Consider the following 14,460-nt stretch of genomic DNA (forward strand, 5'->3'; position numbering starts at 1 on the left):
CTAGGAAGAGATATTAAACACCATAACCAATTAGACTAAGAGTTGAACCTATCATTAGGACAAGCCAAGAAGTAAGGCCAGAGAACCAACCAAAGAGTTTTCCAGCATCTGAGGCAAAAATAAGGTGGTTGAGTTGGATTTGGGAGATTAATAGAAGTTCTTTAAATTGAAAAGAATACGCTGAAAAATTTGTATTTGTTCCACTTATGAATTGGAACCAAATTATTACTATTAATCTTAACCATTAAAGAGTCGTTGACGATGATAATGAAAAAAATTAATAAGATTTTGATAAATAAATAAGGTTTTGTTGAGAGATTTTTTTTTAATTTTTTGTGCTATGCACTTCTAATAAATTTTTATGGAATTAGAAAAATTTATATACACTCACAGAGATTAGAAATTTAAAGTTCAAATAGAAATTCAAAGTTAAAATAGAAATTAGGCGATTGGCAATGTACATGATGCATGAAAAAATTAAGCAATTCAAACGGAAATTCTTGAATTGGGCATAAAATTAGGCAATGATTAGGCAATGTACATGATGCATGGAATGAAGATTAAACGTGTTGATAATTAAGGAATACTTTTACTAGTAACTCAAGAAAGAAATAACTTGAGCCAATTAAATAGCTATCTGCATAGTATGATTTTATGAAATAATGCGACCATGTACTACGTATTAACAAATTATATATAAGATTATTTAATAATTCTTTAATTTTTTTTCTTGGAAAAAGAATATCCATGAATGTCTCATTGTGAGAACTAAAGTTCTGAAAATCGGACCAGTCATCAAATCGTTTTAGTCATCGATTTACTGATTTATTGGTCCAACTGGTAATTTAACCGAAAAAATTATTTTAAAATAAAATAAAATAATAAATAAATTATAAAAGACCAAAGATAAAAGTATTCTAAGAACTCTTATTAGATACAATAATATTCAACCAGCACTCAAAGAACAACCACAGCAAGTGACTAAGCATACAAAATATGTGAATATTATTATAGCAAACATAATAATAAAATAGTTCTTCTAATGCGTCTTGGAAAATATTCCAAATCAAGAAAACTACATAATCTGATCCACTTGATTCAGAAAGCTACATATATTAGAAAAATTAAGAATCAACTAAAAGAAAAAGAAAAGGAAGGTCTGGTTGATTCAATTGCATGAGATGAAGAATCAAATAGGGCTGAGAAGCTGAGAGTTTAAATGTTAAACCTCATTATTTAAATAACATGACTCCATTATTGTTATTATTACACCCTTCTAATGTCACAAACTCAATATATATTATAGCCCGTTGACACTTGTGTATTCACAACTTGGTCTCATCATTCTAATTCATACCTTAAGTAGGGAGTTTTGGTTTGGAGTTCATGCCAATGATAATGACGAGAGGGATAAATCAGTAACATAAACAATGCAAATTTTAACAAAGTTCATCACAATAATCAACAATAAGAAAAAGCACTGAAAAAACACTTAGTAACCGGTCAATAACGGCCAGTTCGACAATTTTTAAACGATTTTCTCTCCAACAATTATAAATATCGAATTTGACTGTTTTTATTATCGGTTTCTAATTGAACAGATTCAACCGGCCAATTCAATCTAATTTTCAAAATCATGGTGAAAACTAGGGGTGGCAACGGGGCGGGTAGGGGCGGGTTTTTGCTCTACCCGACCCCGCCCCGCCTGACAAAAAACCCGCATAAAACCCGCCCTGCCCTACCCGCGGATAGTAAAATGTTAAACCCTAACCCGCCCCGCCCCTACCCGCCCTTATAATTATTAAATCCAACAAATAAAATAAAATTTTAAAAATTATATAACCACCATTTACATACATAACATAAATTAAAGTAAAAATTTATATATGATATAATATTATTAATCATTTTACTAATTATTTTATATATGTTAAATATTATATATATATATATATATATTTAACCTAAACCCGACCCCGCCCCGCCCCGCCCAAGAACCCGCCCCGGTGCGGGGGCGGATAATTACCCGCCCCGAGCGGGTAGGGGCGGGGTGAATACCCGCGGGTTCGGGTAGTGTTGCCACCCCTAGTGAAAACAATAATGCCTCACATAATTTTGCCAACCAAAATAAAAAATAAAATAAAATAAAAAATAATGGGATCTGGTAACTTGCCGTACTCAACCTCTATCTGATAAATAAAAAAATAGTGTCCGGCATTAAGGATGGATATGTGATTCATCATTCATGTTGAGTAGAGCTAGTGACTTGACTGACTTCCATTTCATGATGATAAGGAAGAAATTTAATAATAATGATTCAATTTTTACTGATAATTTTGGATACATATCCTATCATCATACAATAATGTAAATGGTCTTATGTCCAAAGTGACATATATCCTCTAAGGAATATTATTAGAGCATACTAAACAAACTTTTTCGACACTGATATCATAGAAGATTTTAGATAATGACTACCTATTAGAATAGACAAATTATAAAGAGATATTAGTCTCTTTTTCCAGCTCCTCCCTTCTAGAAACTAAGATTGGTCCTTATTAGTTATTACAAGACAAATTATTAAAAAATTATTTTGAACATATTTATATGAGTGATTTTTTATTGTATTTGTTTATTTAATAATATTATATTATGAAGTTATTTTTATAATGAAATTGAATTAAATTAGTCTAATTATTTAAAGATCGATAACTAAAAATTTTAGTTAAAAAAAGACATAAAAAATAATTAAATTTAATTACAAAGATAATTTATTCGATTATTATTTTATTTGTTTATTTATACACGACAATATTTTTTGGTCGTTGTGGATTTTAGTTTTTGAGAGTGGTGGGCATGATGATTTTTTTAGGGTTTTGGTTAGTTTTCGCATGTGGTTTTTGAAACATTGTCTATTATTTAAATTTTAGAAGAGAGAAACTAAAAAATAAATAATTTTCTATAAAAAATAAGTAACTGTTACGGACCGACGAGTCCAGTCTACTAGCCGCCGAATTGGGGCACCGTCCTTGACCCGGGTCCAAAGTACCCCCACGAAAGAGAGATCGACGGGTCGGTCCTTTGAACGTCCGACTCAAGACATACCCGACTTAACCACCCGCACGACCCAGGACACCGGTCGGGTCAGTATCTTCGGATCACAGCCCGAAGTTCCGACCCGGGGTCCGGAACGACCTGCCCCTCCCACGTGGATTATGACAGCTCATAGAAGCTTCTTGGGTAGTGGGCCAGGTCACTTTCAGGGCCCGTCCCACACAGTATAAAAGGGGAAATATCAGCTCTCCCCCGAGGTACGTGACATTCTTACTTAATCTGGCTACCACATTGTACGGACACTGACTTAATCGTCAGAGTGTCCTTGTAGGTGGCCACCCCCCACACTCCACTCCACCTCCGACGTCACCAACGAGCATTTTTGTCCTCGCTCTACGTCAGTCTAGGGTCTCATCCTCTCCTCTACTCATCACCACTCGACCCGTCGAGTACCCGAGAACATCAGGTATCAAACAGTAACATTTTATAAAAGTTGGTATTTAAATTCATTAATAGTTTAATTAAGTTTTTTTTTAATTATTAATTATTCAATTTAAAAAAAAAACTAAAAAATAAGTAACTTTTTATAAAAGTGAGTATTTAAATTAATTAAATAATATTATTTAAATTAAAAGACTGATTAATTAAAAACTAAAAATTTAAAAGATAAATAATATTTTTTATTAATTAAATAATATTATTTAAATTAAAAAATTGACTAAAGACTAAAAAAAAACAACTAGCATTTTTCTTCTTGAAATAGTTTCGAAATGCATGGAAAAAAATATTATTGCAACGCGGAAGAAATAGTTTGTTAAAATTCATGGTAAATTATGTGCATTATTTTAATCATGCAAGGACGGATCTTAGGGGGCGAGTGGAGGTCTCGGTCCCAACTTTTTAAAAAAAAATTAATAGTAATAAGTTATTAAGTATAATTTAATTTTTTAAAAAGTTATTTAGTATTTAGTCTAATATAAATAAAAGTCTAGCCTAACCTAAATATTAATGATTTCTAATATCTAAAAAAGTAAGTAATAATATTAAAAAAATTTAAAAATATATTATTACTAATATTTTTTAATTAAATAAAATTTTTCAAATCCCATAAAGTGGATTTTTTTTCTTGTGAGCGTCCTTCTTGATTCATTTGGTATTAATTCTCTCTATTTTAACTGTTACAACTGAGAGATCTTTTTTAACGATGAATATTGTGAAGAATAACTCATAAACAAAATGAAAGGTTAATTTCTTGCTAATTGTCTTTTAATTATATTGAAAAGAAAATTGCTGAAAAATTTGACAAAGATTCTATTATCGATAAATTTTATGATACGAAAAATCGACCACTTCGTTAATAAAAAGTATATACATATTTTTGTACTTTAAAATATATTCTCTATCGATATATTTTTGTAATACATTTGATATTATATAATTTTTTGTATAATATTTTAATATTATATATGTTATTGGCTCCTTCAGAGTAATATTTTTGGATTCATCCCTATAATCATGTACCCTTTATTTCTTTATTTTTGTAAAACTACAGTGAAAAAATATTATTTGTGTATATAAGTGTAAGAGTAACAATAATTCGATGTGTTTGAGAAAAATTGTAAATGAGTCGAGAGATTTTCGTGGGTCAAAGGAATTAATTGTATTATTTTTAGACATGTTGTTTCTGTGTCTTTTATTATGACAGTGGTATTGTTAATTTTTGGAATAGAAAAAATATAGGTAAATAATATAAACATTGAATAACGGTTTAAAAAAATATTAAATTAATTATTAAAATTAGATTCTCAATTTATTAGAATAATTAATTTTTGAATTTAAATTATTAGGGTTAGGCAACGTAACTTTTTCTTAGTATACCGTCACATCACGTTTTTTATTCCATCTCAACTCTCTTCCGCTCTTCCAATCAGAACGTTGTTCATCCCGATCCTTCCCTTGTCGCTCTGTCCAATACTCCTCCACCTCCATCGGTCAGTCGGACACGCCTCCCCCTCCTGCGCGCAGCCCAACGCGCCTCTCACCCACTGTCCATCCACTACTGCTGCTGTTTTCATGCCACTCTTCATTCTCCTCAGCGAGGTCAGCAAAAGTTGTATAGTTTTACTCCCTTAATCATTTCTTATTCTTCGCCCAATCCTTCCTTCTCATCGGTTGAAGGAGCAGCGGCGGTGTTAGTAATTGTGTGATTTTCTACCTCAATAATCACTTGAGTTAGCGATTGCCTAGTTTTCACTTGAATCACTAGAGAAGAACCTTCATCCTCACCGGTGGCTGCTGTCGGTAGTTGTCGAACCATTGAAGGAGCAGCAATAATGTTAGTCATTGCATCATTTTTACCACGGCCTTTCAATGAAGCTACTTCAATGGCCAGTTCAAGATGGTCATTTTAGTAGGTATGCGAATTATTATTTTAATTCTTATGTGGATGGTTATTTTATTAGATTATGTTTAGTTATATACAATTAAAATATACTGGATCTTCAATTCACTAGGTATATACGGGTGATTATTTTTATCCTTAAGTGGATGGTTATTTTCACAAGGGGTGAGCAACGGCAGTGACGGTATGTGGCAAGCCAAGCAGCAACGACGAGGAGGAACCCGGCGGCGCCGTTCGTTTCTGGTCTGGAGCGACGCCGATGAGGGGTCCTTGTTGACGAACCAGCAGTGACGATAGGGGCTAGTTGGTGCGATAGCAGCGACGACAGAGAATCTGGGAAGAAGCTGGTGCGTTGGTAAATTCTGGTACAATGGATGGTTAAAATTTTTGAATTACTGAATGGGATTTTTTGGTTGAGTAATTTGGGTGGAGTATTTTTTTTTTAAACTTCATTGGGCCAAATTTTTAGCTTGTTATTTACGTTATTCATATTTTCCGTTGTTTACCTAGCTGGGTCGTTTTGAATAATACTGTACATCCAAGTCTTTTTGTTAACCAAGTCTAATCAAGTTGGTCTAACATCAACAAAGATTAGTTATGGATACTAGTATCTATCTATCTATCTATCTATTTTTATTATATAAAGGTTGATACTTAAATTTTTCTATATTGTGTTTAAACCATATTTTCTTTTCTAACGATGTCATATTAACAATTTTGCTTACTTGGCAAAACTTAAAAATTAACTAATCATTTTTAGTAAAAAAATTAAATAAATAAATAAAATTTTTATCTATTATTATTATTCAATTAAAACACAAAATATTAATTAAATACAATGAATATACATTAAAAAGTGTCATAATAATAGTAATAATTATAAAAATTTTCAGTTACAAATATTGAAATTCAACAACTTATACATGTTAGCACTCTTACTAGTATATTATTTGGTTTACTTTATGCATACTACATAAGACTTTACTACTCTTCTCTCTCGTACCAGTTAACAAAAACTCTTTCAAATAGGTTTAAATTTGTCACAATTATAAAATTATGAATAATTTTATATTTATATTTTTAATATTTTTTATTTTAATTCATTTTTTTAAATCCAAATAAGTTCAAATTTCACATATCTCCTTATTAAGTATATTAAATATAGTACATTTTTGAAATTTTTCATTGTCATTCATTTTTAAAATTTTTTTTTTAATTATTTATAACTCAAAGAACACCATATGAGAAAACAAAGTATGACAACTAAAACAAATATAAAAATAGAAACAACAAATAAAAATATAATTTTATACAATTTTAATATAAAAGATTTATGTCTTTTTTAAAAATAAATAAATTTAAATTTTTAAAATAATAAATTATATTTAATTTTATTATACTTTAGTTGAATAATTATATAGAATTATATACAAATTATCAAATAAATATTTTACAAAATATTTTTAATATCAAATAATTTAAATTTAACATTAGTTTACATCTTTTCTAATCAATCTCTAAACAATATAATACTTATTAAAATACATCATATAATATAATTAATTTACTTCCCTGCGCATCATGTGGCTTCACACTAGTTAAATAAAAAAGTTTTAAACAATTCAAATTAACGAAGACTTCCCAATAATTTTTTTGATTTTTTAAATTATTTTTTAATTTGACTGGCTAAGAATTAATTTGTCATAGGGAATTTTTTAATAGTTAAATGAAATATTCAATAGAAATAGCAAACGATTTAAAATCCATTGAAAACTGACCCATTTGCCAATTCAAATATATTCTGAAAATCTTTTAATATTCTAAATCTTATTATTTAATTTGGTTAAACTTAACAAAAAGACTTAAATGTATAGATAACGGACTATAAATTTGGATTCCAATCTAATTAAATGACTTAACCAGATAAAATTATTTGATTTTAAATATGACTAAATCCAAATAAAATTAAGCCAATTTTAGGCCAAATCGACCGAATCTGTACGAACTCTAAACACCCTAAACACTAGTATATAGACAAAAAGAAAAGTCATGAGTAACTTTATTTAAGTAGTAGATTATTAATCCCTTTGTCAGAAATTATTGTGGCTTTAATGAACAGATAAGGTATATATTTTTCTCGAGAATAAGGATACACGCATACCATGAATAATTTTGGTAACAAAGAGCAGAATAAATTATAATAATTTTAATTTGTTCTTAAAATAAAATATATAGTATTGGAGTGTGGACTACTATGGTATATCACTTATTATCTGCTGAGATTACATATAATAATACGATTAAGTTTTCCCCAATAATTATGAGTATGAGTGAAAAAAGGTTTTCTCAATGTATATCTAATCGCCGCCCATTATCATATAACAATCTGGAAAAGCAGATCATATATGTAACAAAATATATAATATAATAATAGAGTTATATCTAGATAGATTTTTAAAATATTTTATATATTAGATTTTTTTATTTAAAAAAAATAATTATATTAAAATTTTTAAATTTTATAAAAATAAGATATATAAATTCTTATATTAATTAAATTTATTATTTTTAATTGGACAAACGAATTTTTAAAAATATGACAGGATGATTTATATATTTTACTATTATAAAGTTAAAAATTTTAACGTAATAAAATTTGTTTTGGGATGAAAACTTTCTATGCAAAAGGTCTTCGTATTTATTTTAGAGTATCTTTTTAGTTTAATTTTAAATAATTTTAAATTTAAAAAAAAAAAAGATTTTGAAGGATTAAATCTCATTAACAAATTTTATTATTTGAAAAACTAGGATTTTGGAAGTTTTTGTTAATTTTTAAAATTCTTCAAATTTTTTATTCTCAATTTTTTCCAAATTAAGAGGTGACAATCGGGTTCATTACATTAAATTAAGAAATAAAATTAAAATTATTTTAAAATTAGATCAAATTAAATATTTTAAACATTTTTTAAACTTTTTAAAATTTTAAAAACATAAAATATACTTTATTCTTTCGTTTAATAGAAAGAGATATAATTTTTATTTTTTATTAATGGGAAAATGAATGTGCAAATTGAATAATAAAGAATGGTCAATCAATCAATGGAAATTGAATAAGTAATAGAAAATTGTGGCATACAATGAGTCAAATAATACAAATCCAAGTCTCGATGATATATCATTGCATGGTTGTTGAATGTTGATGTCGTTGTTGTTCTTCTTATTATTATACACTGGTTTTCCAATGGATTTTAGTTTCCATTTTCATTTGTATGGCCCTAAATTCTTGTCTCTCATCATTTGTGTGGTTAATCTTATGTTTAAGAGTTTTATTTTGATGGGTTAGCAACAAAGAAACCGACAAATTATTGTTTTCACTCACATATTTTAAAGTTATATAAAATACAGAATGGAAAAAAAAAACCTGTCATAATTTTAAAAATTTTTAAATATATCGATATATCAGTATTTTAATAATTTTTAATCATTGATTTTAATTATAAAAAATATATATAATATATATAATTAAAATTAACGATTAAAAATAATAAAAACACCAATATATTAATATACTTAAAAACTTTTTAATATTTTATAGTTTATACTTTTTTTTTATATATTTGTATTTTTTTTTTCTCCTCACATATGAGTAAAGACTATAAATTATAAAAAATTATACATTAATATTTTGATAATTTTTAATCATCGATATTAATTATATATATTTTATATAGTTTATAATTAATATTAATAATTAAAATCACTAAAACACCGAAATATCGGTACACTTGAAAAGTTTCCCAAATTATATGTAAAGTGGAGGGGAAAAAAAAGTTAAAAGGGATCAATAAAAGGGATTTGGATCCTCTAAAGTTTGAATTTCACTTTAGAGAGTAAGGTGTGATCTCTCACCGTTGATTTCATAGGTGGGACCAATAATAAATATGAAAGAAAAACTATTCAAGGGTAGAAAATCACACTTTACTCTCTAAAGTGAAATCCAAACTTTAGAGGATCCAAATCCCAATAAAAGTGATATTTCATACTTTGATCTCCAGTTTCAAAAAATGTGCTTCAGTGTAATCAGTATTGGTGTCTACTGTCTTATCAATTATCACGCCTGGCCCCAAAACAAAGTAATTATGTAAAATAAAGTATATCAAAACTTAATTATTTTTAAATTTCTTTTTAACAAGTAAACATTCTTTTATGTTTGAATGTAAAACTAATTTATATTTATATATAATATCCAAATGTTTTATTTTATCTCTTTCAACATTTTATATTATAAAAATATAAAAAATTATTATTCTCGTTCTATGTATACTGAATCAGATTACTAAAACCACCAAGAAACACTACCTTGCAGTAATCATGACTATGTACTAATGTTCTTCATGTAATCAATTTTATATTTTAAAATAACTATTTAATAGAGATGTATATTAAAAAAAGTAATTTTAACTAATATCATAATATATTAAATTGTTTTTCCTTGTTGATTGTTAGAATGCAAGAATCAAACTAATTTGAGAAATCAAACTTATTAGATAAAATGTTATTTCATTAAACCAAAATTATAAAATAATTTTGAATTGAATTGAGAAAAATGTGAATCTCACGCATTGTTTCATTTAACTCATATTTTTTTTTATTATAATTTAACTCAAAACTGTGTAACAACGTTAGGCTGTAAAAGTAACATTTTCCCTAGCAACTTAATTATATATGATATGTATTTAATTTTAATGTATTAACAGTATAAAATATTTATATAATCGTTCAATTACATATATATTTTTAAATGATTATTCACATGATCAAAATAAAATATAATTATTACGTAGTTAAATTTATAAAACTGTTTTATACTGACAATGTATCAAATTTAAATTATATATATTATATACAATTTCTAATTAAAACATATAAATAAATGGAACACAAAACAAATAGAAACAACAAGAAACATGACATGATTGATTAATCATCGTGATAATGGAGGAATGATTTGGTAGCCACAAAACTTTTGAGATATGGTGGCAATATTCAGAGAATATAAGCAGCAGAGTGAGACAGTGGGAGACATTCCCCTCTTACAATACCTTTACATTATTAATGATAAATTGATTGATAATGTGCATTCTTATGCGTATATGTTTATTAGTTTGTTTTCAAGTTAAGTATTGAATAATGTAATAATTTCTTTATGTTCAATTATAATTCGAAATCAATTATTAGTGATCAAATTTTTTTCGGTTGATATCAAATAAATTTTTTTAATTATTTTTTACTTAAATTTAAAAACTAAATTTTATTTTAATTCTAATTTTAAATTTTAAATGTTTGGAACATCTTTGTGTGAATATTTGTGTGAATCTTTGTGTGAATATATTTGATAATATATTAAAAATGTTTAGAACATCTTTGTGTGAATATTTGTGTGAATCTTTGTGTGAATATATTTAAAAATGTTTGAATTTTAAATTCCTAATCTCTTTGTAAATGTATATAAATACTTCAAACCTTAGTTCATTTTATCTCATCAAAATCTTATTCATTCATCATAAGCATGTCTTCCTCATTATCATCATCAACAACTCTTTAATGGTTAAGCTTAGTAGGAATAATTTGGCTTCAATACATAAGTGGAACAAATACAAATTTTCTAGCATACTATTCCCAATTCAAAGAACTTCTATCAATCTCCCAAATCCATGCTGGAAAACTCTTTAGTTGGTTCTCTGGCCTTGTTTCTTGACTTGTCCTAATGATAGGTTCAACTCTTAGTCTAATTGGTTATGGTGTTCAATATCTCTTCCTAGCTAATTATATCTCAAATCTTTCTTATTGGCATGTTTTTTTGCTAACTTTTCTTGCTGGCAATAGTATTTGCTGGATCAACACAGTTTGTTATGTCGTTACAATAAGGAATTTTTTGTCTCATAATCAAGTAGCTGTTGAAATCACAACTAGTTACCAATGTTTGAGTGCTAAGATTTATACCAATGTTGTTGATGTTTTTTCACCACAAAAGAACAAGGCTAGAGCATTCTTGTTGCTAAACTGTATTTTGCCCTTGGCAATAGGGTTAATTGTAGCTCCTATACTTAAACAAACCAAAACCACATCAAATGATTATCATCTTGGGTTTGGTGTGATTTTTGTGATCACATGTCGATAGTGGTTTGGGATTTGTGTCTAACAAAATTTTACCACTTGGAGTTTTAGTTGGCATCTTAGTGTCACTGTTGATGCCACTGTTGGTTCCAATTTCATTCAAGATTAAGTCATGGCATGAGAAGAGGGAGAACTACACTACCAATACTAATAAAGATGAGGTCAAAGAAAGTGAGAAGAAGGAGAAAGAGAAGTATGTGTTAGAGAAGAAATTGGAGTGAATTTGATGGTGCAAAGAATAGACTTTTTGGTTATATTTCTTTGTATGCTTTTTTGGTGCAACAATTGGTTTAGTTTTTCTTAATAATTCGGGACAAATTACTGAATCAAGAGAAAACTCTAACCCTTCATCTTTGGTGCCATCTCTCATGGACTATTTCTACAGGTAATAATTAATTAATTGCAAATTTATAATCTTTACAGAATTTTTTTTTCTTTATCTCTACCTTTTTTTGTAATAGTATTACCAACTTAATCCAATGTATTTTCATTCTCATTTAATTTAGAGAACAAATAAGCTATAAAATTTAAGATATATGATCAATGTTCTCTAAATGAGAATAAGAATGTAAATGTATTGGTTTAAGTTGGTGATACTGTTACAAATAAAAGATAAAGATAAAGAAAAAAAAATTCTAAATTGTAAATTTGTAATTAATTAATTATTACTGTAGAAATAGTCCATGAGAGATGGCACCAAAGATGAAGTGTTAGAGCTTCCTCTTGATTCAGCAATTTGTCCCAAGTTATTAAGAAAAACCAAACCAATTGTTGCACCAAAAAAGTACACAAAGAAATATAACCAAAAGTCTATTCTTTACACCATCAAATTCACTCCAATTTCTTCTCTGACACATACTTCTCTTTCTCCTTCTTCCTCACTTTCTTTGACCTCATCATTATTAGTATTGGTGGTGTAGTTCTCCCTCTTTTCATGCCATGACTCAATCTTGAATGAAATTGGAACTAACAGTGGCAACAACAATCACACTAAGATGCCAACTAAAACTCCAAGTGGTGAAATTTTGTTAGACACAAATTCCAAACCACTAACGACATGTGATCACAAAAATCACACCAAACCCAAGATAATAATCATTTGATGTGGTTTTGGTTTGTTTAAGTATAGGAGCTACAATTAACCCTATTGCCAAGGGCAAAATACAGTTTAGCAACAAGAATGCTCTAGCCTTGTTCTTTTGTGGTGAAAAAATATCAACAACATTGGTATAAATCTTAGCACTCAAACCTTGGTAACTAGTTGCGATTCCAACAGCTACTTGACTATGAGACAAAAAATTCCTTATTATAACGACATAACAAACTGTGTTGATCCAGCAAATACTATTGCCGACAAGAAAAGTTAGCAAACAAATTAAACATGCCAATAAGAGAGATTTGAGATATAGTTAGTTAGGAAGAGATATTGAACACCATAACCAATGAGACTAAGAGTTGAACCTATCATTAGGACAAGCCAAGAAGCAAGGCCAGAGAACCAACCAAAGAGTTTTCCAGCATGGATTTAGGAGATTGATAGAAGTTCTTTGAATAGGATGAGTATGCTAGAAAATTTGTATTTGTTCCACTTATATGTTGGAGCCAAATTATTCCTACTAAGCTTAACCATTGAAGAGCCGTTGATGATGATAATGAGGAAGACATGCTTATGATGAATGACCTTATTTTGACTTCTAGGGTTTGCTGGTTTCAAAACCTGTCTCCCCTTTTTTTTGAGGAAGTAAGGAAGTGGATAAACCAACTAACCCTGTAGGAGTTGGAGCAAGCTAATCCCTCTATCAGTCTAACCCCGCGAGCAAGGAAACTAGCTAAGCAAGTAATTCCAGACCAGGAAGGGCAGAAGAAGAATCGAATAAAGTCAGGAAGTCCCGGTGCTGGTGCTCTAGTAAACTGTCACAGGTACTAGGAGTCAGCCTGCAAGTAGTTGATTTCCTTTTTTATTTTTTGTGTTATGCACTTCTAATAAATTTTTATGAGGTTAGAAAGATTTATATACACTTGCGCGCAAGAGATTATAAATTTAAAATTCAAACAAAAAAATCAAAGTTGAAATAGAAATTAGGCAATGATAAGGCAATTGCTTAATTGGAGAAAGATAATATTAATGAGGAATATTAGGGGCAGCAACTTTTGTGATTTGTAGACATTAAATAGTCATTAATAGAGAGTACCTATCAAAATACCTATCTTTATCGAAAATATTATTTTCTATATAACAATAAGATTGTAGAATAAAAAAACTTTGTTTTAAATTTTCATCCATTGTTTTTGTCAACAAAGTAACTATATATTTCATATCGTCATTTGATATGCAATTTTGACATTAATAATACTATGCTAGTGAAACTTGGAATTAGTTATTCCTAGTATTTGAAAAAGGTGAAGATAATTTTTATGGTTGATAATAATATTAGATTGCGAGTTTTAAAGTTGATAATGATGATTTTGTATATCAAAAAAATAATTGACGATAGGAATAATTTAAAAATTTTAAATAATTTTTTAATAGAACCAATAAAAATTTAATAATCGAGTATTTTTATTAAACAAAATTTATTTTTTATAAATATATGTTTAATTTAATTTTTCGTAGTTAATTTTGTAAGTATTTACATATTGAAAAAGTTTAAAGGCAGTATTTTTATTAAAATTTGATTAATACTTAACCATAAAAAAAATAAATAATTTTATACCGTTAAATATCATCTCACACCATTAAAAATATTGATAATAACTAATTAATAACTAAACATTACAAATTTTGTTGATCCCTAACATTCCTTTATTTGATAATAAAAAATAATTAT

At 27.9% G+C, this 14,460-nt stretch overlaps 2 pseudogenes; one reads left to right on the top strand and one right to left on the bottom strand.

Moving 5' to 3' along the window:
• The first annotated feature begins 11,063 nt into the window (after nucleotides 1-11,063).
• Nucleotides 11,064-12,021, top strand: LOC148569717 (protein NUCLEAR FUSION DEFECTIVE 4-like; annotated as a pseudogene).
• A 269-nt stretch (nucleotides 12,022-12,290) lies between these two features.
• LOC148569718 (protein NUCLEAR FUSION DEFECTIVE 4-like) lies at nucleotides 12,291-13,297 on the bottom strand (annotated as a pseudogene).
• Between the last annotated feature and the right edge of the window lie 1,163 nt (nucleotides 13,298-14,460).

This window comes from Arachis ipaensis, chromosome B3, assembly GCF_059453495.1.
Source record: "Arachis ipaensis isolate K30076 ecotype BB chromosome B3, ASM5945349v1, whole genome shotgun sequence".
Taxonomy (NCBI): Eukaryota; Viridiplantae; Streptophyta; class Magnoliopsida; order Fabales; family Fabaceae; genus Arachis; species Arachis ipaensis.